Source organism: Amborella trichopoda, chromosome 8 (assembly GCF_054954075.1).
Source record: "Amborella trichopoda isolate Santa Cruz 75 chromosome 8, AtrichopodaSantaCruz75HAP2 v2.0, whole genome shotgun sequence".
Lineage (NCBI taxonomy): Eukaryota > Viridiplantae > Streptophyta > Magnoliopsida > Amborellales > Amborellaceae > Amborella > Amborella trichopoda.
Genome location: NC_142343.1, coordinates 27,942,466 through 27,965,026, shown reverse-complemented (window position 1 = coordinate 27,965,026; position 22,561 = coordinate 27,942,466). Strand labels below are relative to the sequence as shown.

Below are 22,561 nucleotides of genomic sequence, written 5' to 3'. Positions count from 1 at the left end.
TATTTGCACAATAAACAGTTTGGCGCCCACCGTGGGGCATTTCGAGCCTGATCCGAGCACCAAAATACGATTTTTATTTACTGTTTTTCACTATTTTCAGTCACAAAAAGTTCCAAGAATCTACAGTAACCAGGATCTAGGGTTTTGGTGCTCCAAAACCTTGCTTTTTATTGGTGACACCAGCAGTGTCGCGTGGGTGACACCACCCGTGTCGCCCAGATCCAAGGCAACACCACCCATGTCGCCCAGATCTAGGGCGACACTCCCCGTGTCGCCCAAAACTCAAAAGCTTCAGATTATTCTAAAACTTTTCAGATCTTCTCTAGGGTCTCTTTTATGACTGTTCAAAAAATTTCAGAGAAAAATAAATTTTTAAAAATACTAAACAAATATTTTACTGTTCCATTTGTGTTCTTCTACTTTACTTTGTTTTAATTTATTTCATCATAAATATATTTTTTTCATGCTTCTTACAAGTTTAAAGTAGGCTTATTTAATCAATTTCGACAAGAAAAAAATATAAAAAAAATAAAAACAAATAATATTTGGGCGACACTAGCAGTGTCGCCCACTCTACAAGGGCGACACCACCCGTGTCGCCCAATTGCAAGTGTCCCAGAAAATTTTTGGGACCCCACAGGTCCATTCCAAGGACTTTAGGCTCCCTGTTGACCAAGTTTGGACTTAAAATAATTTTTTTAAAATACAAAAAAAATATCATGTTATAGATAGATCTGATTTGTTCTTGTCTCTTTTTATTTTATTTTAGTGTGTTAATTTTGCTTGAAATCATGTTTTCCTCACATTTACCATAATTATTTTAACTGTGCTTCATCAAATATTAAAATATAAACATATATATATATATATATATACATTGAGGGTTGCTTGCACCCTCCCTGAACCGTGTCCCGTTCGAGTCACCCTCGACTCGGGCCGCGCTCGACTTAGCATGGACTGTGCTTGGTCTCATTGTTCTGAGTTTACGTTCTTAGGAGTTGCTTACCCATCCATCTATACTGTGCTTCAAGTGAGTTTTGGCTCGAAGCGTGCATCGCTTGGCATGGCTAGTGCCAACGCTCACTTATTTCCTTGCTTGTTTTGTGTGCATTGTGTGCTTGACTTCATTTTAATTGCATGCTTCTTTACACACTCCAGCAAACACTCGACCGAGAGTGCCCGGAAACCAACAAACAAATATTTCAAAAACCCCCAAAATCCGCGTTAACAGCATGAGGGAACCTAGCTCTGGGAGTCGAGGTGGTTGGGATTCGCGCAACGTTAACTGTGAGCATTCCTCCATAACCCTTTACCTCAAAGCAACTCCCTCGTATAGTAGGACCTGGTGAGCATCCTATAACAGGAGGTCAGGACCTATGTGGGGACCTATATCAACCTAGCCGCATTTCAGTAGTTAGAAACCCACTCTCAAGCCAAGCCTACTTATAATACTAGTCTAGGTCAAAAATTTTCGTGTGTTTGCTTGCTCTTTTGTTGATTAATCTTAGATGTCAGTCTGGGCCCGCTTTTGGTCTGAGCTGAACCCTCTGGGTCCAAGTCTAGGCTTGTACCCAGCTTAGCTCTAGTCCGAACCATGTTTCACCTTGGTTCGAACCTAGTCCCCCTCTTGGTCCAAGCCGAAGGCTCATTCCTAGCAAATCTCTGATCCAGTCTGGGTCCATACCTGGCCTGATCATCAAAATTCTTTGGGTCCAAGTTCAGGCTTATACCTAGCCTAGCCCAGGTCTGAACCAGGCTCACACCTAGGTCCGAACTAGGCTCACACCTAGGTCCGAACCTAGGCCCTCCTTTTGGTCAGAGCTAGGGGCTTGTACCTAAACCAACCTTGATCTAATCCGGTTCCACACCCGATCTGATTATCACGACCCTCTTGGTCCAAGCCCAAGCTTGCATCCAGCTCAGTCAAGGTCCGAACTAGGCTCACACCCAGGTTCAAACCTAAACCCGCTCGTGGTCCAAGCCAAGACTCGTACCCATCTAGTTTAGATCTTAGTCTAGGTTCTTGCATAGGTCTAAGCATAGAGTTGCCTCTAAAACTAGACTAGGCTTACCCTAGTTCAGGGTCTAAACCAAAACCTACTTTTTCCCCGAGCCCACCTTGAAAATTTGGCTGTCAGATTTCATCCAGTCAAGTCCTAGCCTAGATCCCCCTAGAGTCAGACTAGGTCTACCATGAGGCATCAAGTCTAGATCTCACCAAGTCTAGGAATCATGACACATGATCATAGCAGAGCAAGGTCCAACCCTATGGTCTCAGCTCAATCTAGTTCCAAAGAACCTAGTCAGTCTGAGAGGCACCATCACAATGCACCCTCACAAATCATCCATAGCATTCATGTCAGTAAGCCGACTCTCGACCTGCATAGAACCAAACCTAGCCATCTAAGCCAACTTCAAGGCCACCCTTTAGAAGTCACAAACCAACAGTTTGATAAGGTTCGTAATACCCTGAATAGTCAACGGATCAGGACGAGGGACAATCCTCCAGAACATAGGGGTTAACCTCAAATCCAGTCGGCACAACAAGAATAGGGCCCCGGACCAAATCCCTGAGTTAGCCGATCTCAGCCGTGTGAACCCCGATGGTCAATTAGTAGCCCAACATTCCAGTCTTGGCAAATAGCCAGTTAATGGGTGAGTGGGTTCACATACAACTAGAGAAAGAGTATCACGAAATGAGCAAGCCAAGGTAGATAAAGCAGCAACCGAAAACCCTCTCAAGAAGGGGAGGTGAACATGATCAAGAAAACCAACCCTTCTGGACACCATTCACAGGGAAAGACTAAAATTCATTCTACCACATGGAGAATGCAGACTTCCACACCAAGGGAATTCACTCCCATTAATGAGCCTATGACCGATGTCATGAAGAAGTTACTTAAGGCAAGACTTATAGAATTACCGATAGGAGCCAAGATGCCTCCTTTCTATGGAGGCGATACATCTCAATGGTGCGATTGGCATCAAAACTATGCCCATAGCACGGAGGAATGTTGAGCTTTCAGACATAGAGTTCAGGACCTCATTAATAATGACACGATAAGTGTCAAAAAGAAAGAGGCTGATGACATAGAAAAACCAGAAACTCTAGATGCTTCGACAAACAATTATGATGTCAACCTGATTAACTTAGGAGAATCACAAGTTGTGCCTAAACCTGAAGAACATCCACAAAGGACTTGAAGCATAAGAAGAAATCAACTGGAAAGTCCAGTAGATGAAGAACAAAACGAGCACAACCTTACATAGGAGTTACTGACTAAGGATACTCAAGATCAAAGCAGTGAGGATGACCTTAGCTCCAAGCTCATAATTGAAGAAGGGGGAGAAGAAAATGGTTTCACATATGGGATTCCACTCCAAGATACACTCCCAAAAGTGGCACAAGAAATCCCCATCATCAAGAGTCACACTAGAGCATATGAACCCTTCAACCCATACTTTCAAGTTAATACAAGAAATAGTTAATACGTGTGTGGTAACGAATCAAACTCGCAAGAGTAATATGAACTCGAGCATAAGCTCAACCAAGGTTTTGAACCTATGGATTCCCAAGCCCATAACGACAAGAAAAATCTTAATTCTGAGACAATACCTTGTGAGGGGGCAAATAAGCAAGTGCTAAAAGGAAGCCCTTCACCTCAAAACCTCCACAACCCACTTAAATGGGATCATATGATGAGGACGATGTATTAGAAATTGACATGATCCAGATCAACAAGAAGGGATCATCTTCGAAACAAGGCGTCAACAACCCAAAGTCTCTCATTACGCTTCCAAATAAGGGGCCAACACCTCAAATATCAAAAGAGGTCCAATCTTTGGAAATTCTAAGGGGCTCACGTGGGCCACATTCACCAGACTTCCGCACCAACCCACCTACATGGGATGAGGAGCCAAGCTTAAAAGATTTAAGCGAGTCACCTATCGAGGTGAACTTAGTTATAGACGATGGAGAAGCAAAGAGCCAAATTTGACTATTCCCAAGGATTTGGCATCTTCACTAGAGTTGATAGCGTTTGAACCTTTGGATAAGAGGCCCACCTGGGCCAGCTTCACAAGAGTTCTTGAATGATCCACCAATCTAGGATCAAGAATTGGATATTGAAAATCCGACCATGTTACCTCCTCAAGAAGCAAGCTCTCTAAAAGTCTTCAACGACATGAGCATGACTCCGATAACTGGAGCACCACCATATCAAGAGAATTCATCCTGTGAAGAACAAGTTCCCAATGGAACAGAAAGCCCTGTAGGGGCAACCCCATCAAAATATTTAATAGGGGCAAACTCCTCTCATGAAGAGGATACAATAAGGGCAACTAATGAGACTGAACCCTTCTTCGTTGACTTCCAACGTTTAGTAAGTCCATCTAATACCAACTTAATCACTCTTCTGGTGCGAGAGTCTCACCTAAGCTCGAGCACTGAGCAGGAGCCTACTACGGAGTTAACCTCCGAAAAGCAATTCGAAATTTGCAATGGAAAAGATTATCGAAAAGGAGTTGGGTGATTACTCACCCCTTGCAAATAACCAAATGAGGCATTCTTGCCTCACACTTCGAAAGGCATTAACACCTAATGTGTAACATGAAGTACTCCTTTAACGGAAAAACTCTGATGAGCCTATCCGTCTATACAGAAATTGAGGGATTAGGAAACTGAGAGTGATTTTTAATCCTGAGATCAAGGTCCAAGTGGAGCAGTTTAAAGGAAAAGTTCAACAGAGTCTCAACAACCATTGTCAAAGAGATTTTGGATGCCAACCTGAGTCAAGGGAAATCAGAGGAAGACCAATATTAGAACCTCCCTGCCACTTGGAGGAGGGAAAGATGATCGAATTCTTACATGATCTTAAGGCAAGTTGCTAAAAAAAAAAAGGTCACCTTTTGACTCTTCTTCCTCCTCCCCCTCTTCCTTTGTTATTGTTTTCTTCTTCAAAATAATAAAAAATAAAAAAAATAAAATCCACTAGGTTGAAAATTCGAAGGGAACCCCATGCGTTGGAAAAAAGGCTACCGAGCTGAACACCCAAAAGGGACCCCGGAGAGATAAAAAAGAGAAAAAAAAAAATCCGCTAGGCTGAAAATCCGAAAGGAACCCCAAGCATTGGAAAAAATACTACCGGACTGAACACCCGAAAGGGACCCTAGGGCGATAAAAAAAGAAGAAGTTATCTCCTTCCTTCTAATCTCCAAAATACTTCTCTCTAAACATCTTCTTTTCCTCCCCAGAGTTAAAGTGGTGTTAAAAGAAAAAATCAATAAGCATTAGCCTGACGGAACATTTTTAAGGACTTAAATAGTCTGAAACTTCGAAAGGTGGTGGTGGGGGAATGAAATCGAAAATCCAAAGAGATTCTGAACATCCAAGGACGGTATTCTATATTTTCAAGACTCTGTTTCGCTCGAAACTACCAAGAACTCTCTTTGATTGCAATACAAGAGCTGAGGTTGGAAGATAAAGACATACTTGATGATTCCTCATCCTAAAGATTCAAACAAGGACCCGATACGCTCACGTAGAGTCCACCAAAGGGGTCACAAGTGGTTATATTGTAAGACCTACATTAAAGAAAATCACCCCCAACAGGGGCAGCAAAAAAATAAAAAACTCCATGGTCGTATGAGTATAACTGCCGACTACATGGTCCATCGCTGTATGACGCTAAACTGCTTAGAGAGCTCTATGGTTACAAGAGTTGATACTGCTTTGTTTTTAGAAATATCTTTCCCTTTTCAAAAAATTTCACTATATGTTTGTGTTTTCGAAAACTTTAATTTCTTCGTTAAAATTGTAACCTGTCCCTGCTCCGAGTTCTATTTCAATCATCCCCCTACTTTCACAATTTCTAAAAGACTTTTAAAACAAAGGAGCTTGAACACCTATATATGATGATAACCGTGTTGCCGCGATTGTCGCGTTGCTGCCTCGTCTCTCTCTTCGGATTCGGCCTAACAAGTCTCTTCCTATAAAAAGCCTTTTTCCTATAGACAGCCGTAGGAAACCCTAAGGAAATCTAGGAAAATGCAGGTTTGCATATTTGAAAATGAAGTTAAGTGGCATGGCCAGAAAATTCAACTCAAGTTTCAAGCTTGTGTAACTTATCGACATTTCATGCCGAACACCCTAGGAGTAAAAATGCCCTAGGTGGGTGAGCTTCGTGAGCACAATGAATTGGAGGGATAGTTGGTGTGCCCTCTGACCACAGGATATTAGGAACAAATTTTCAATGTCTGCATTATTCTCTCTTTCCCTAAACCTATAGACAACCTTAAGAAACCCTAAGGGAATCAAAGAAGATGCCAGAGTTAAAAAAAAAATTAAAAATGTGAAAACCCCTGAAGTTAAGCGGCATAACCAGAAAATTCAACTCGAGTTTCAAGCTTGTGTAACTCATCAACATCTCACACCGAAAACCCTAGGAGGAAAAATGCCCTAGGTGGGTGAGCTGGGTGAGCGCAATAACTTGAAGGGATAGTTGGTGTGCCCCCTGACCATGTGACTTCATGACGACATTTAAAATGTCTACTTTTTCTTTGATGTTCACCTAGCCCTTGAAGGACAGGGAATGCCAATGTGTCTACTTCTTTGCCACTCACTTGTCCCCCGAAGGACAGGGAGTGCCAAAGAGAGCAACTGCAAACACCCCATTTAAACTGGCAAATTCTATGGTTTCTTGAACCATTAGGATCATACTTAACCTAGTAAACCCAAATCTATATTTCACACAACCTATCTTGTGGCCCTAAACCAGTCTGCCTGCACAGAACCCTGCAGAACCCTATTTTGACCCAGATTTCTGTAAACGCCCTATTTTACTAAAAAAAATCATTAAAAATAGTAAAAAAAACATGTTTTGACCCAAATTTTCTCTGGAGGCTTCACAAGAGGCTGAGGAAGACACTCAAATTGAAAACCATCAATTTTGACAGATTTTGGTTTGGGCGACACTAGTGGTGTCGCCCAAGTCATCTTGTAAATATCCTGTTTTACCAAACAAATCATTAAAAATAGTAAAAAAATCCATTTTGACCCAAAATTTTTTTGATAGCTTCACAAAAGGCTAAGGAATGCACTCAAAGTAAAAAAATTTCAATTTTGACATTTTTTTACTTGGGCGACACTGCTCGTGTCGACCAGCGTGAACTGGGCTACACTACCCGTGTCACCTAGATCCGAGACCCTCAAAACCCTTTTTTTTGGATATGTATGCACTTGTTACCTGATTATACCCTTCCCAGCCTAATTTGACCCCTATAAAGCCTCTTTTCGTGGCCATTAGATGGGGGCAGAGATCAAAAACTTGAGAGAAATCATAAATAGCTTCAGGAAAACCCCAGACTCTTGGAACTTCAATCCTTAAGTCTGACAGAGCCTAGACCTAGGACACCTAGAACCATCTATAGCGCACAACCACCCTATACTGAAAGGACTTATTGGCTAATATTCGGATCAGAGAGACAAAAGATGATCGGTTCTGATACTGGCGAGCCTCATAAGGCTCGGGAATCCCGGGCCATCCGGCCCGGTTCAATATCATTTTCTTCCATTTTATCTCTTTTTCTTTTATTTTTTTCATTTTATTTTGATTTGTTTGTTTACTTAAAAATCGCATTTTGTAATGTCTTGGATCATGCTGGCCCTACCACAGATATGAGAGTAGATCTACTCGTTTCCGGGCAAATCTGTCCTCAGATTTGAATTCGATTTGTCTCACCTTCTCTAACATTTCATTTTCATTAGTTTAAGGTGTCAAATCCAAGAGAACTTCACCACCAGATCTGTCAGATTTGCATCATAAACTGAATGGAGCGGCATGCTTAAACAAAAGGTAATCATAGGAGGGATAAGTCCATATTCTTTCATACAGTCATATGGGCACATTATGGTATATATGAGATCAATGCGGATAAAAAATATGTTGTTGATCTGACGAGTCATACATGTATCTGTCGAGTGTGGCAAGTTAGTGGTTTGTCGTGCAATCTTGCGATCGCTGCTATAAATCATATGCATCAGGACGTTACAGAATATTGCATCGTTTATTTCACAGTGGATATGTACCGTAGTGCATATTCCCTTCCCTTCAACTATATGCCTGATGCACTTGAGTTGCTAGAGATTGTTTATACAACAATACTGCTGCCAACTACAAGGAGAACCACAGGTCAGTCAAAAAAATGATGCAAACAAACAGAGTACAAAGAGATTAGGCCTCTTAAGTATAGCCGCTGCAAGGTCGTGAGCCATAACAGGAAGACATGCAAATTGAGTATTTGAATGTAAATAGGCCAGTAGTGTCAATTGATCTTTTGTTTATGTCTTTTTTGTTATCTGAATTTGCAAAGAGGCCAGTAGTGCCAGTTGATTTTTTTTTTTGTCTTTTTGGTTACCTGAATTTGTAAAGAGGCCAATAGTGTCAGTTCATATTTTTTTATATGCCTTTTTTGTTATTTGAATTTGTAAAAAAGTTAGTTGATCTTTTTTTATCTAGCATTACCAACAATAGAGTGGTTGATCCACTTAGGTGTTGGTAGGACGAACAACCTTTGACAAGGCTTAGAACAAAAAAGCTAATGCAGTTGCACCTCATGCATACTGACCAGCTACATCCATATATTGAAAAAGTTGTAAATATATGGTAGGATCCGTACCATCTGTGGAATCCACAAAGATTATGCAGCCGACTAGGTATAGGAGGTAGGCACGGGTGTGTCGTAACAGGGTATTACGGTTATAGTTATGTGGCAGCTGTTTAAATGTGTTCCTCAACCATGTCAGTCGGACAATAGAATGGTTAAAATCTGGTGGCACTTGTCCTAGCATGTGGCATATAAAATCATCGTACTTCTTCACTCTCCTAAGAGTTACAGCTACACCAGTCACCCTTAACCAGAGAATCATCAATCCTAAGGGTATTTCTCCGATCTTGAAATTGAATTTGTGATTTTAAATATTAAAATAAATAAATTGATTAACCAACATGATAGGCAAAGAATATAATTTGAAACCTGTGTACATATTTCTCCTTTTCAAATCTTTTGTGATATGTATTGTCTCTGTCGATTGAGGAATGTAGGAATTTTAGGACCTCCAGGGCAGGGTACGCCTTTGGCCATGATCCCTGTTCAAAAATCTATCATCATCCATCTTCAATCAAAACACAACTTGGAAGTATATGCTCAAGTTGGTGTAAAAAGAAAATGAAATAATACATAGCATGAGAAGGGACCATGGATAAGAAGCAGAAAAATGCTTATAGAGAAAAGACCATGGATAAGAAGCAGAAAAACATGCACAAACCACTAGAAAAGCATGAGCATATCATTAAAATACTCAAGATGCATGTATCCTAGAAAATGAAGGAGAAATTACATAAACAACTGTAACAAATGCTTCATACAAAGAAGAGAAAAATGAAGAGTCAGAGCACAAGAAAAAAAATGGAGAGAGAAGAGATTACATTTTATCCAATGTAATAATAAAAAACAACCCACAACAACAGATTTAAGGGTTTGCAATATCAAACCACTAACAAAGCCTTGGTCTACGCAATCAAATAAAACTACCAATACATGTATACCAGAAAATTTGATAATGATCTCGACGTATCTTCAGGCCTTTACTTCTTGGAGTAATAGAATGAAAATGTTCATCATCACCCAAACTAAAATCAAATTCCTAAACCCATAATCCCCATTGCATAACAATCAACCAGATTCAAAACATCTAATGTAAGACCAAGTTGATAACCACCATCACAGCAATAGAACTCAAATTGAACTGAATCAGAGCCATATCAACCCAAAACAGTACAGAGCACTCATTTCAACAATGCTAACACCAAAATCCCATTCCAAAACAAGCTAAAAAACAATGAAAAACTTGCCCAATTCAGTGGAAAAAAGAACCTAATTTACATTGTACATACCCTAATTTGGTTGAAATAGTACAAAGTACTCAAAAAAAAAAATTTTGGTAGAGCTTTCTCACCAAATAAGGAGAATTTAATGAGATGAGCGAAATGAAGGAGACCCGTGAGAAATTGAGCCCCTAGAACTCGGAGGATAAAGAGAACCCTTAAACGGTATGAACAGAACCGTAAAGGAGAAAAGGAAACCGTAAATGAAAAAAGGGTTTCAAGTAGGGTTTATAGTGCCTAATTAGTACTACAGTTATTCGAGTACCGTAATACCGAAAGGTTTTTTCAAGGTATTTTTTTAAGTACCGTATAACATTCGGTATTCAATATGGTATTTAGAGTACTGTAATTGTTCTTTACGATAATATGACTGCCGTGAAGGTTATTTTAGTCACAAAACACCCAAAATTTAAGAAAAAAGGTGTGCACGAGGTTTATGAAAGTTGGAGTTTTTTTCTAATAGACGAAAATTAAAGTATATTTGTGATAATTTCCCAAAATTCATTCATAATTTCCCAAAATTTATTGTCTCAACTCCTGATTCACCAAAAAAAAAAGACAAAATATGAGAAATAGAATTCATTTGAGAAAGGTTACTGTCTTAAATAGATGTTAATAATAGGCAGAGTTTGAGGGCAAGGCACTACATCAAAATGTGCCTACAAAATTGAGTTTGCACATATCCAACTACTAGTCTTTAAATTACAAATATGTAAGAGGCCCCCATCTAAGTACACCCTTGCCTTTCACCTTTGGTCGACGTTCCCATCTGGGTTCCTCAGGCATAGCAAGACCGTAATACTGGTCTTCTCTAGACTTTGTTCTCGTCTCATCGTCCTCCTCGGCTTCACTCTCCCTTCCTCCATTTTGCTCCTCACCATCCTCTTTGCTTTCACTATCCTCCTCATCACCCTTCACTCTTCTCTAGTGCAACTGGTGTGTTCTTTACTAACAATTCATGAGCAACAACTACATAACGCCTGGAATCCTCTTTTTGATAAGCTCTATCTTTCGCCAATTAAGCTTCCATTTTGACAAGGCTTGAGTGGATTCATCGATACAAAACATCTTTTTTTTCTGAAATAAAATTCACTAGTATAATAAGTACTCATTGTAGACAATGTAAGAATATTAAAAGAATAAAAATTTAATAATATGATAAAAATGTGAATTACGAAACAACAACTAAATTAATTTGATGCTGATAAGAATTGTCGTACCTCTTCTTATGAAACTATAGGAGCTCAAGGTATTGTCCCTTAAGCAAATTCTTAAGTCAAACACAATACATAGTTACATACACATTGATCAAAATCTCAATGCATAAACAAAAATTCAATTATAGGAAAAAACAATTTTGCACCATAATAATTCACAATCACCATCTCGAATGTTCTATTCACAATGTTCTTAGAGTTAAAAAATGAAAGGCTAATTTTATTATGTTGTGGGGAAGGTGCTTTTACTGCTTATTTTTTAAAAAGGTATTTTTAAGAAATGTACGATCTTTTTATTTTTAAGAAATGTACGATCTAACTTACAATTGTTATGGAAAGAAAATAAATATGTATGAGAAAGAAATTATAAACCTATTCCAAAATTAAGTTCTAACTTCAAGAATGATTAATGACCATAGCAAAGTTTACTAAATATAGTCTAGCAAAATTATTCCTCAGTTTCCAAAGATTAGACCTAAATGCCCCTACCCTTAAGCACTGACTCAAGCTTAGATGAAAAATTCTAGGCAGCAGGACCATTAAATTGAAATTCCGAGTTCCCCTTTCATATTTCGCATAATTAAGGATGTTAAGACAAATTGAAAAATAATAAAAGGAAAAGGGTCGGTAAAAAACAAACAAAAGGTGAAAATCCACAAACATGGTAGATAGGGAGAAATGAATCAGAATTGAAAAACATCATCATCTTGAAAGATCATATCTCCTAAACAATTAAAGAGAATATTAAAGGACCGGTATATCACATCAAGTAGTTCAGACTAGACAACTTCAAATTGAACACAGAAATATCAAAGGTGCCATGTTTTTGATATATTGATACAAATTTTTTTTAATATCATCCGTTGGATGGATGGATCCCTAAAGGAAACCCTAATCATGCAAGCATAAAGAGCTGCAACGATGGAAGTGACTTGATTAAAATAACATGCATGATAAAAATGCCTCTAGTAAAAAATTTGTATACACAATTGTACGAGCCATCCAAGTTTCCTCTCAAGCCACCGCAAATAAGCACCAATTTGCTACAAAGACAATCCATGCCTCAATTTGTTAATAGCAGACTAAGCATGTCTCTGTCCTAAGCTCTCTCACTGAAGTTTATGGATCATCTCATAGAAGCTCATGGTAGTAGTCAAGCATATTAGCCATTAATCCTTACCACTGAATCAATCACAATACTGCCATTAAAATACAAAAAATGAACACAATCGTGGAAGAAATTCTTTGATCCAATGAAGAAGAGAGAGAGAGACAGAAAGATAAAACCTATAAATCAGAGTTCAAGCAAAAAAAAAAAAAAATGGAGGAATTTGCATAAGAATAGACCCTGTGGCAACAATCAATAAGAAAAAAATTACAACAGAATAGAGAAAAAGTTAGAGAGAGAAGAGGAGTCGAGAGATGGCCGAAGTATCATTACCTGTGTTTCTCCTTCTCCTCGAGCGATGGGCTTAGTCTATCTTTCTCATGAGTGGGATTATCTGGCGTGCCTAAATGGGTTTCTCTCTCTCTCTCTTCTAGAGCTTCTTCGTCCCAACACTTTCCCCTACTTCTCCAGTGCTTTTTCTTTCTCTATCTCTAAAAATGAGTTTTTCTCTCTCTCTCTCTCTATGTCTCTCTCTTTTTGTGTGTGTATGTATATGTGTACTACAGGCTATTTGAAATGGGTTACCGGCTTCGTCGACGACTCTATTTTTGTTACAATTTGAGTGAATTAATCTCAGCCACCCATTTTAAATCAATGGTTAAAAAGGTAGGGGAGGATAGAACTTCTATGCTGTAGAAAAAACATAAAAAGCTTTCCCTATAATGTAATGAATATCTTTTAATATAATAATGATGAGAAGGTAGCATACAATATAACATATATTATAAGATATTCATTATGTTATATTATAGTATAACTAATTTATTATGCTACCTTCTCATATAATATGTATTCATTATATTACATTATAATACAATATTATGGTATATTTTTGTAATATTATAATATTGTATTATAGTGTCTATGATGTTATACTATAATATAATATAATAATAATGATAAAGTAGTATACATTATAACATATATTATAGAAAAAAGTTTATATAAGGATGCTACCGTATAATGTAGAACTACGGATGCCCCTCAAAAATCCATCAGAAAAGATAGTTTTAATATTGAAAAACCTTTTGATTGATCATCTCGACATCGAGATGTATGACTATGAAAAATAAAAAGATTTTAAGTATCAGAAATAGTGCATTTTACAACATATTATCTATACCGTCCATTTTCAAGATTTTCATATGTTTATAGATGTACTTGATTTTAAACATTTTTTAATTTTAAAATTTTGTAATTAAATGTAAAAATAGATTTTAAGATAATCCTAAAAACATTTTACATCAAAATCATATACCATGATAAAATTTGAAGGTGCACCTTCCCTCTATACCTCCGGATGCATCCGTATGGAAACTGCACCCTATATTATAAGATAGTCATTATGTTCTATTATAATATAAACAATATCTTATGCTACGCTGCCTTTATATTATCCTATAACTTGATTATAGCCGTATTACATGATAATATAATATACTACACTGTCATTGGATAACATCTCATTTTACTATTCTCATAGTATAACCTCAATATAACATATTTTATAAGATACTCAAATAAACAATATATTATGCTACCTTCTCTTTATATTATACTATACCATCATTATAACCATATTACATTATACTATAATCTACAACCTTCTCATAGCATAACCTCTCGATTCATTATGTTATATTAGTGTATACTATATATATTATAAGATATTCATTATATTAAATTATAGTATAAATAATATACTATGCTACCTTCTCTTTATATTGTACTATATCAGGATTATAACCATATTACGACGTACTTGATCACTGGCAGCGGTAACTAGGAGTGTCGTTGCATTATACTATGATACAACCGTTGCATTGGATCATTGTTCTATACTATAATATACTACCTTCTCATAGTATAACCTCAATATAACACATATGATAAGTTATTCATTATGTTATATAATAGTATAAATAATATATTATGCTATCTTCTCTTTATATTATACTATAACTTGATTGTAACCATATTACATTATACTATAATACACTACCTTCTCATAGTATAAGAGGTATATATTAATACTATGATGTTATACTATAATATAGCATAATGAATATCTTATAATATTCATTACTATTATATTAAGAGTAATGATCCTATGAGACCCTCCCACACCCATGTGTGTAGGACCCTCATGGATCACCATTAAATTTGGCACAGATCTCTCGAAAAGTTATCACATGGGTGTCAGACTTCACTTTTTTAGAGATCTGTGCTAAATTTAATGGTGATCCTTTGGGGTCCTACACACATAGGTGTGAGAGGGTCTCACAAGGTCATTTCCCTTATATTAAATACTACCTTCTCATTATATTCATTATGTTATATTATAGTATAAATAATTTATTCTCCTACCTTCTCTTTATATTATACTATAACTTGATTATGACCATATTACATTATACTATAATATACTACCTTCTCATAGTATAACCTCTTATTATAGTGTTCTCATAGTATAACCTCTCAATATACCATTATAGTAAGATATAGTATTATATTTTATGTACCAATATTATATTGGATTAGTATTCATTATAATATTCTATATTACAATATTATAGTATTATAGTTATTATATTATAGTATAATAGTAAGGTAATATAATATAATATAATACAATATAGTATAATATTAATATAATATAATCAAGTTATAATACGACTATATGGTACACCTTATAACATAATACAATAAGTTAAAATTATAATATCTAATAATGCTTTGTGGAGATATTAGGAATATCTAATAATGCTTTGTGGAGATATTAGGAATATCTAATAATGCTTTGTGGAAAATATCTTCTTTATGCTGGCTAATGAATGTAGAATTCCTGTAGAGGTTGATTAGAAAAATCTTTGCAGGTTTTCAGTTTTCTCTTTTGGATAATTAAGTGGGGAAGAATGACCCCTACCCATTTTTTCAATAGGTTAGGGAGTAACATTTTGAAGGTGTTAATTGGAGGTGTCAGCATTTTGGATAATTAAGTAGGGAAGAATGACTCCTACCCTTTTTTTCAATAGATTAGGGAGTAACATTTTGAAGGTGTTAATTCAATAGGTTAGAGAGTTACATTTTGAAAGTGTTAATTGGGGGTGTCAAGGGAAGGTAACTGAATATGGGCATGCTGCCACCACGACTACAACCACAACCCCATTCCCAGCCCCTTTCTTGCAGGTTATCAGATAGAGAGAATAAAAGTAAATTAAGAGATAACATTATAAAATTATTCTAGAGAGTATTACAGTAAAGGTACATGATGATGAATTTATGGTAGTGATTAAGGTGGAAAGTGAACCAGTAACCATTTGACCGATCTACATAGATATGAAGAGAAAGAAGCAATTTTTACCTTCAAATCTATCTAGACCAGTGACTAGTTATTTTGTTTTAAAGGAAACCAAGAGCAACTAGTTAAATTAGCATTCCAGTCCCTTGATTCATTTTGAAATCTCAAACTCCATCAACACTCCCCAAATATTTACCAAGCAACTAACATGTCGATGTGCCATACTTGGTGGCATACGGTCTACCTATCCCCTGCTAGTCATGCTTTCTATGTCTTGGAGAAAGGCCCTCTTCCCTCTTTCTCTCTCTAGAATGGGTGTCTTTCTCTCTCCTCCTATCAATGCAAACAGAACTTTGTTCCCCTTATCTCTCTCTCTGAAATGGATTTGAAATTTGAGTGATGACAGAAGCCTAATGATTCATGCAACAAAACCTCTGCACCCACACATGCGCTCCCTCTCAAATGACACCTACACTGTGCACGTGAATAGTGCACCTCTATCAATGCTCTGGTTTCACATTCCAGATAATGGATTATCCGTAAAGATGAAGAAAATGTCTTTGATACATCCTCCCAATAAAAGTTTAATTATTTCCAATTTAAATAATACTCTAGCCATTCCCTTCCGAGATACTTCTGGACTACTGTCTGTTAGAGATATAATAGAGCAGCAAAACTATACTAATCTATATGCTCAAACTTTAGGATCTCAAACTGAAAGAATAGAAACTATCCTAGAAGGTATCAAAGATGAAATCCAACCTATAAAACAAAATATTTTTATAAAAGAAGGAAAAGATTTATTCCAACAAACTTTTCCAAGAAATATTATTAAACCAATTAAATAACCACGGTCTCTTAGTGCAAAACCCTTAATTACTTTAAGTACTAACATTCTTGAAAATTCAAATCTAGTAAGAGAACCTTTAAAAATCTCTACAGCAGAGCTTGATTCTCTAACTAATCAGTTAACCAATTTATCATTAAGATAAGTAAATGTTTTATTTGAACCAGCAGTTAACCAATTTATCATTAAAATAAGTAAATGTTTTATTTGAACCAGACACCTGTTATGAAAATTCAGAAGAATTATTCTCTGCAGAGTACATTGAAAATTTGGATACTGACTCTGATGTTATAAAACCAAAATATTTTGTTGAATCAAAACAAATACTCAACAATATGAATGTTACTAGAAATATTAAAACAAAAAGCAATTATGATCGTCCCTCTCCAGTAGACATACAATTTGAAAAAATTCTTGATATTGTTACTCAAACTCTCTTAAGTGACTCTGAATGGAAATAGATAGTATGATTGAACATCAAATTATAAACACCATCCAAAGTATGTCTATGTATGCTATTGTCTATCTATTAAGAAAAACTTTTTATCATACCAAAGCCAACTTAATAATTTAGGATTCCAAACAATTAAAAGGGTGGTGGAACAACTATCTAAACCATACCAAAAAAACAAACAATTCCTACCTACCATAAAACTGATCAAAATAATCAAACTATAAAAAATGAAACACATGGACTAGAAGAACTATTAACAAACAATTGTTACTACTCTTCTTGTTACTATAACGCATCATTTTGTAGAAAAAACTAAAGATCTTACTGAGAAAAATAGAGATCTCCTTCATACAATTAAATGTCATACACTATCCCAATTCCGTTGTATAAAGATGTCTTCCTAAATAGACTTTTAACTCTTGATGATGCCGAAAGCATCCTCTAGAAAGAAAAGTTATTTTCTGGTATACCTCAGTGTTTTAGTGAAAAAGTAAAATCCTATATAATTGAAGGAGGGGGGAGTATAAATATACTTGCTCAACCCACTTATGCTGAAATGATACTAATAATTAATAAAGCAGGAATAACGCTATGTAATGATTTAAGATTAAAATAACAACTTAAAAGAAAAAAAATAGTCAGTAAAAAAGAATTAAGAAATTTCTACTATCAATTTAGAATAAATCCTTATCACTCTACCAATAAACCCAGTAAATATTTGAAATGTGATAAAACTTACAGCAAGAAAGATAACAAGAAACAAAAGAAAAATAAAACTAATAAAAACCAAATTATAGACAATAACAACAAATGAACAAATAAAATTCCCACTTGTAACATTTGTGGAAAGAAAGGACGTTACGCTAATAAGTGTTTTTCAAAGAAAAAGCATATTAACAACTTAGAAAAAAGTTCAGAAGAAGATGAAGGAAAATTATCGTATTCTTCCTCGTCTGAATCAGAAACTTCTAATGATTCGTTCTTGCTCATTAAATGTTTTAACTACTTTAACAACAACCTTTTATAGAAATGTTTTCTAACTCCACAAATATGGAGTTTAAGAATAAGCTGTAAAAGAACATTTTGAAAATCGAAACAAACCAGTAAAAGAAAAATTCCATCAAATACTTCTATTTATGACTTCAATAAAATAATGAAAGAAGCTAGAACCAGAAAACCTTTAAGAGAAGACATAACCATATCTAATTTAAAAAGAGAAATTAATAAAACTAATGAAGAAATCAAATCTTTAAAAAAAAGATTAAAAATTCTAGAAGAGAGTTATAATACTATAATAGAAGAAGAAATTAATGAAGACACAAACTTCCTTAATAATTTGCAATTTAAAGTTAAAAAATGGCTCGTCAAAATAGATATAAAAATCAAACACTTTACTTTATACCAAATAGCTTTGATAGATTCAAATGCTGATTTAAATTGTATAAAAGACGAACTTATTTCTCCTCAATATTTTGAAAAAGCGATCATAAACTTTACACTGCCAATTTAAATAAATTAAAAATAAATAATTAGGTATCAAACACTCGAGTTTGCAAAGATGGATTGCTTCTTGATATAAACTTCTTACTAGTAAAAGATTAGAGACAAAAGGAAATACTTGGAACACTAGGAAATTTATGCTATCAATTAGGAATAAATCCTTATCACCTTACTAGAAAATACTAAAGGGCGGTTTGTATAGAACCGAGGCTCTAAACAATCAAAGAAGAGCCCACCTTCTAATACTGTCAAGATATGTGGTTTCAATACTGAAAATCTTAAAATCAAGCTAAATCAAACAAAAAAAAATCCATCAAAATTCAAAAACATTAAAACAGTCTTTTATCAAAACCAAACTAAGAAAACTAAAGAGATCCATCAAAGAGTGTGAGGTGTTTATGGTCATCATTTCCCCCCTACTATAATATAAATAGGAAAACAAAAAAATTGAGAGGTACGTGTCCAAATTTTAGATGAAAACATAGTTTAAAAAACATCCCATTTTGAAAAAAAAAAGCCTTCGAGGCAGTTAGTTAGCCTGAGGGAGTTATTTCCTTCTCTCTCCTCTCCCCATTTTCTGTCTCCCCGCCCCTCTATCTAACAGAGTATGCACATTCCAGGTACGCCCGTCCCCGTTTCTCTCTTAGCTTCCATTTCTTTCTCCCCCGCACCACCATCTCTCTACCCTGCTAAACTCCACTTTCCTCTCAGGGCTTAAGAAGAACACATACTATCTCGATCAAGAAACATGACTCAAGAATAACATAGATTCTCTTGATCAAGAAACCTCAGGTATACGCCATTGTCTTTCTCCCCCCATTTGTCCTCCCCCACCCTCTCACCATTTTAATTCCCCCAGCTTCTCTCTACCCTGTCACGTATTTCCTTCCTCAATTTTTGGAACCTCTGTCTCTCTCTGTCTCACTCTCCTCCCCCACCCTCCCTCTCTCTCTCTACCCTCCTCTTACTCTCTCTCTCCTCTTATTTCCTTTATCCTCCCCAACTCTCCCTGTCTACCCTTCTCACTCCCATGTCTCACTCTCCTCCCCCACCCTTCCTCTCTCTCTACCCTCCTCTCTCCCGCTACCCATTTTCTTTGACTGTCTCAATCCTCTTACCCATTTTCTTTGTCTCTCTTAATCCTCTATGATGGAATTTGTTTCTCGGGATTTTTTTTAATGGAGATGTTGGTTATCTGTTTCTTGAATTTTGATGGAGCTCTTTATTTTGGTTTTAGTAGGAGATGTTGATTTAAGGTGTTAATCTTCTTTGATCTCTGGAATTTTGATGGAGACGTTGGTTTTCTGCTTTTTTAATTTTGATGGATCTCTTTAGTTTGCTTAGCTTGGATTTAGTAGGAGACATTGATTTTCTGTTTATTGAATTTTGATGGACATCTTTAGTTTGGTTTTCGTAGGAGGTCTTGATTTTGGGTTTTAATCTTCTTTAATATATGAAATTTTGATGGAGACGTAGATTTTCTGGATTGAGAATTTTGATGGATCTCTTTTTTGTTCTTAGTTTGGATCTCTTTTTTGTTCTTAGTTTGGTTTGATGGATCTCTTTAGTTTTCTTAGTTTGGTTTTGGTCGGAGACTGCTTTAATTTTCTTTGGAGACGTTTAATTTCTGTTTTTTGAATTTTGATGGATGTTTATTTAGTTTGGTTTTAAGATTTTCAGTACTGAAACCGTATTTTTTTACACTATTTGAAGGTGGGCTCTATTTTGATTGTTTAGAGCCTCGGTTCTATACAAATCACACCCTTTAGTATTTAGTTGGTAGTATAACTTCTCATTATACTATTACAATATGCATAATATTATATTATACGCTTATATTATTGTATATTTTTTATTACCAATATTATATTACTACTATTATTACTATAGTGTAATAACTTAATATAATATAGAATGTAATAGTATTATATTATGATATAACACACTAATAATATAATTTAATCAAAGTATACCCACTGCCATAAGGTATATACCTTATATATGTAGGTAGTTTATACTATAATATAGCATAGTATATAGTATAACTTAAAATTATAATATCTAATAATGTTTTATGGAGATATTAGGGATCTCTTATGACACTGGAGAGTTGGTCAGCTCAGAAATGGCCTATCGTCAAACCAAAATTGATGTGGGTTTTCTATTAAATGCATTGATGAAAAATGTCTTCTTTATACTAGCTAATGAATGTAGAAATCCTGAGGAGGTTGACTAGAAAAATCTTTATGGTTTTCTGGTAGAGAGAACAAGAATGTGAAGTAAAAGAGAACCTAACAAAACTATTCCAGAGAATATTAGATTAAAGGTAGAGAATGATAAATTTAGAGTGGTGATTAAGGTGGAAAGTGAACAAATGAACTTTTAACCAGTGTATATAGATAGGAAGAAAAATGAGAAATTTTTCCTTCAAATCTATCTCGCCCGGGGACCAGTTATTTTTTTTTTAAGGTAGCCAAGAACAACCGGGTAAATTAGCATACCAGTCCCTAGACTCATTTTGGGAATCTGAAACTCTATCACCACGGCCTAAATGTTTACCTAGCGACCAACATGTCGATGTGCCATACTTAGTAGCACAAGGTCTACCTATCCCCTGCTTTCTCTCTCTTGAACACAAAACCCTCTCCCCTCTTTCTCTCTCTAAAATGGGTGTCTTTCTTTTGTCCTCCTGTCGACATACGCAAAAACTTTGTTCCCCCCTCTCTCGAGAAAATGGATTTGAACCATGTAACAAAACCTCGGCACCCACGCCCGTGCTCCCTCTCAAACGACACGTACACTTTGTACACACATTGAGTCATTTGCAGAGTGCACAAAAACTGAGTACTAATTTCAATTTTTGTAGTTCTTTGTGGGGATCGCAATGCACATTCCACTATACAACGCTCGTCATAGTGTGGGTAGCACGCCTACGCTTTGTATAGTCTGACTTGTCGTTATATTATTATGCATGATACAGTATTATATTATACTTTTATATTATTGTATAATAGTCTACTGTATCAATATACTATACTATAATTATTCATTGTATTATACTATAATAATAATACAATACAATATTATATTATATTATAATGCTATTATGTTATAATATAATAGCATAATATGATATCATACTATTACACTGTAATATACTATATAGTACAATATTATACAGTCAATTCCCTTCCTTTATACCATATAATATAATCAAGTTATAGTACTTCTATAAGGTATACCTTATAGCCGTAGGTAGTTTATACTATAAATTTATATTATCTAACAATGCTTTGTGTGGATATTCTGGATCTTTTATGACATTGGAGAGTTGGTCAGCTCAGAAATGATCTACAATCAAACCACAATTGACGTTGATTTCCTGTTAAATGGGTGGATGAAAAATGTTTTCTTTATGCTGGCTATGGAACGTAGAATTTCTGCAAAGGTTGACTAGATCTTTGGGGGTTTTTAATTAGAGAGAATAAGAGTGAATTAAAAGAGAACCTAACAAAACTATTTTAGAGAATATTACATTAAAGGTAGATAATGTTGAATTTTGTGGTGATTATGGTGGAAAGTGAACCAGTGAACGAAGTTGAAGTAAATGGATCAGACACGTGCTCTGGAGGGAGGTTTATTCTCTAGATTGTTTCAATTTTTCCTTTGTGATTATGAAACACAGAAGACCCCCACTACACCCTCTACCCCTTAGAGATTAGACCTTAAAATCTCGTATTCATACTTCGTGCTATCTTAAAGAAAGTTGTTCATAGGAAAAACAAAAACGCTAAGGACATAATTGGAATACTAGACTGTTTGGAAGAGGACACTTCTAAAATCCTCTCCATGGAATGGGTTAGGAGCACTAATGTTGTTTGGGATGAGGCGGTCCATTTTAGCGAGCTTTTGATCAAAATTCTTGAAATGTTAATACATGTAAGCATTTGACCTTATTATTGATGACGACTAAAGAATTGAACCCCGAATTGTTGTTCTAAAGAACTCTGAGAATGAGCAGGATGATCTGCCTGTCCCTGAAGCTTTAAGGGGGGTAAGGTCATTAACTTGGAAGATAAAGAAGTGGATATGGCTGAGTTTATGGAGACAGTTGGTTGAGAAGTGGTTGT

The 22,561-nt window shown here is 35.7% G+C and overlaps 1 long non-coding RNA gene across 1 annotated transcript; it reads right to left on the bottom strand.

Moving 5' to 3' along the window:
* Positions 1-10,526: 10,526 nt before the first annotated feature.
* LOC110007163 (uncharacterized) lies at positions 10,527-12,918 on the bottom strand. The gene is made up of 2 exons (XR_002280734.2): positions 12,603-12,918; positions 10,527-11,021 (listed from the first exon to the last, which is right to left on the bottom strand). It is a non-coding gene; the product is annotated as an uncharacterized LOC110007163 (long non-coding RNA).
* Positions 12,919-22,561: the final 9,643 nt, after the last annotated feature.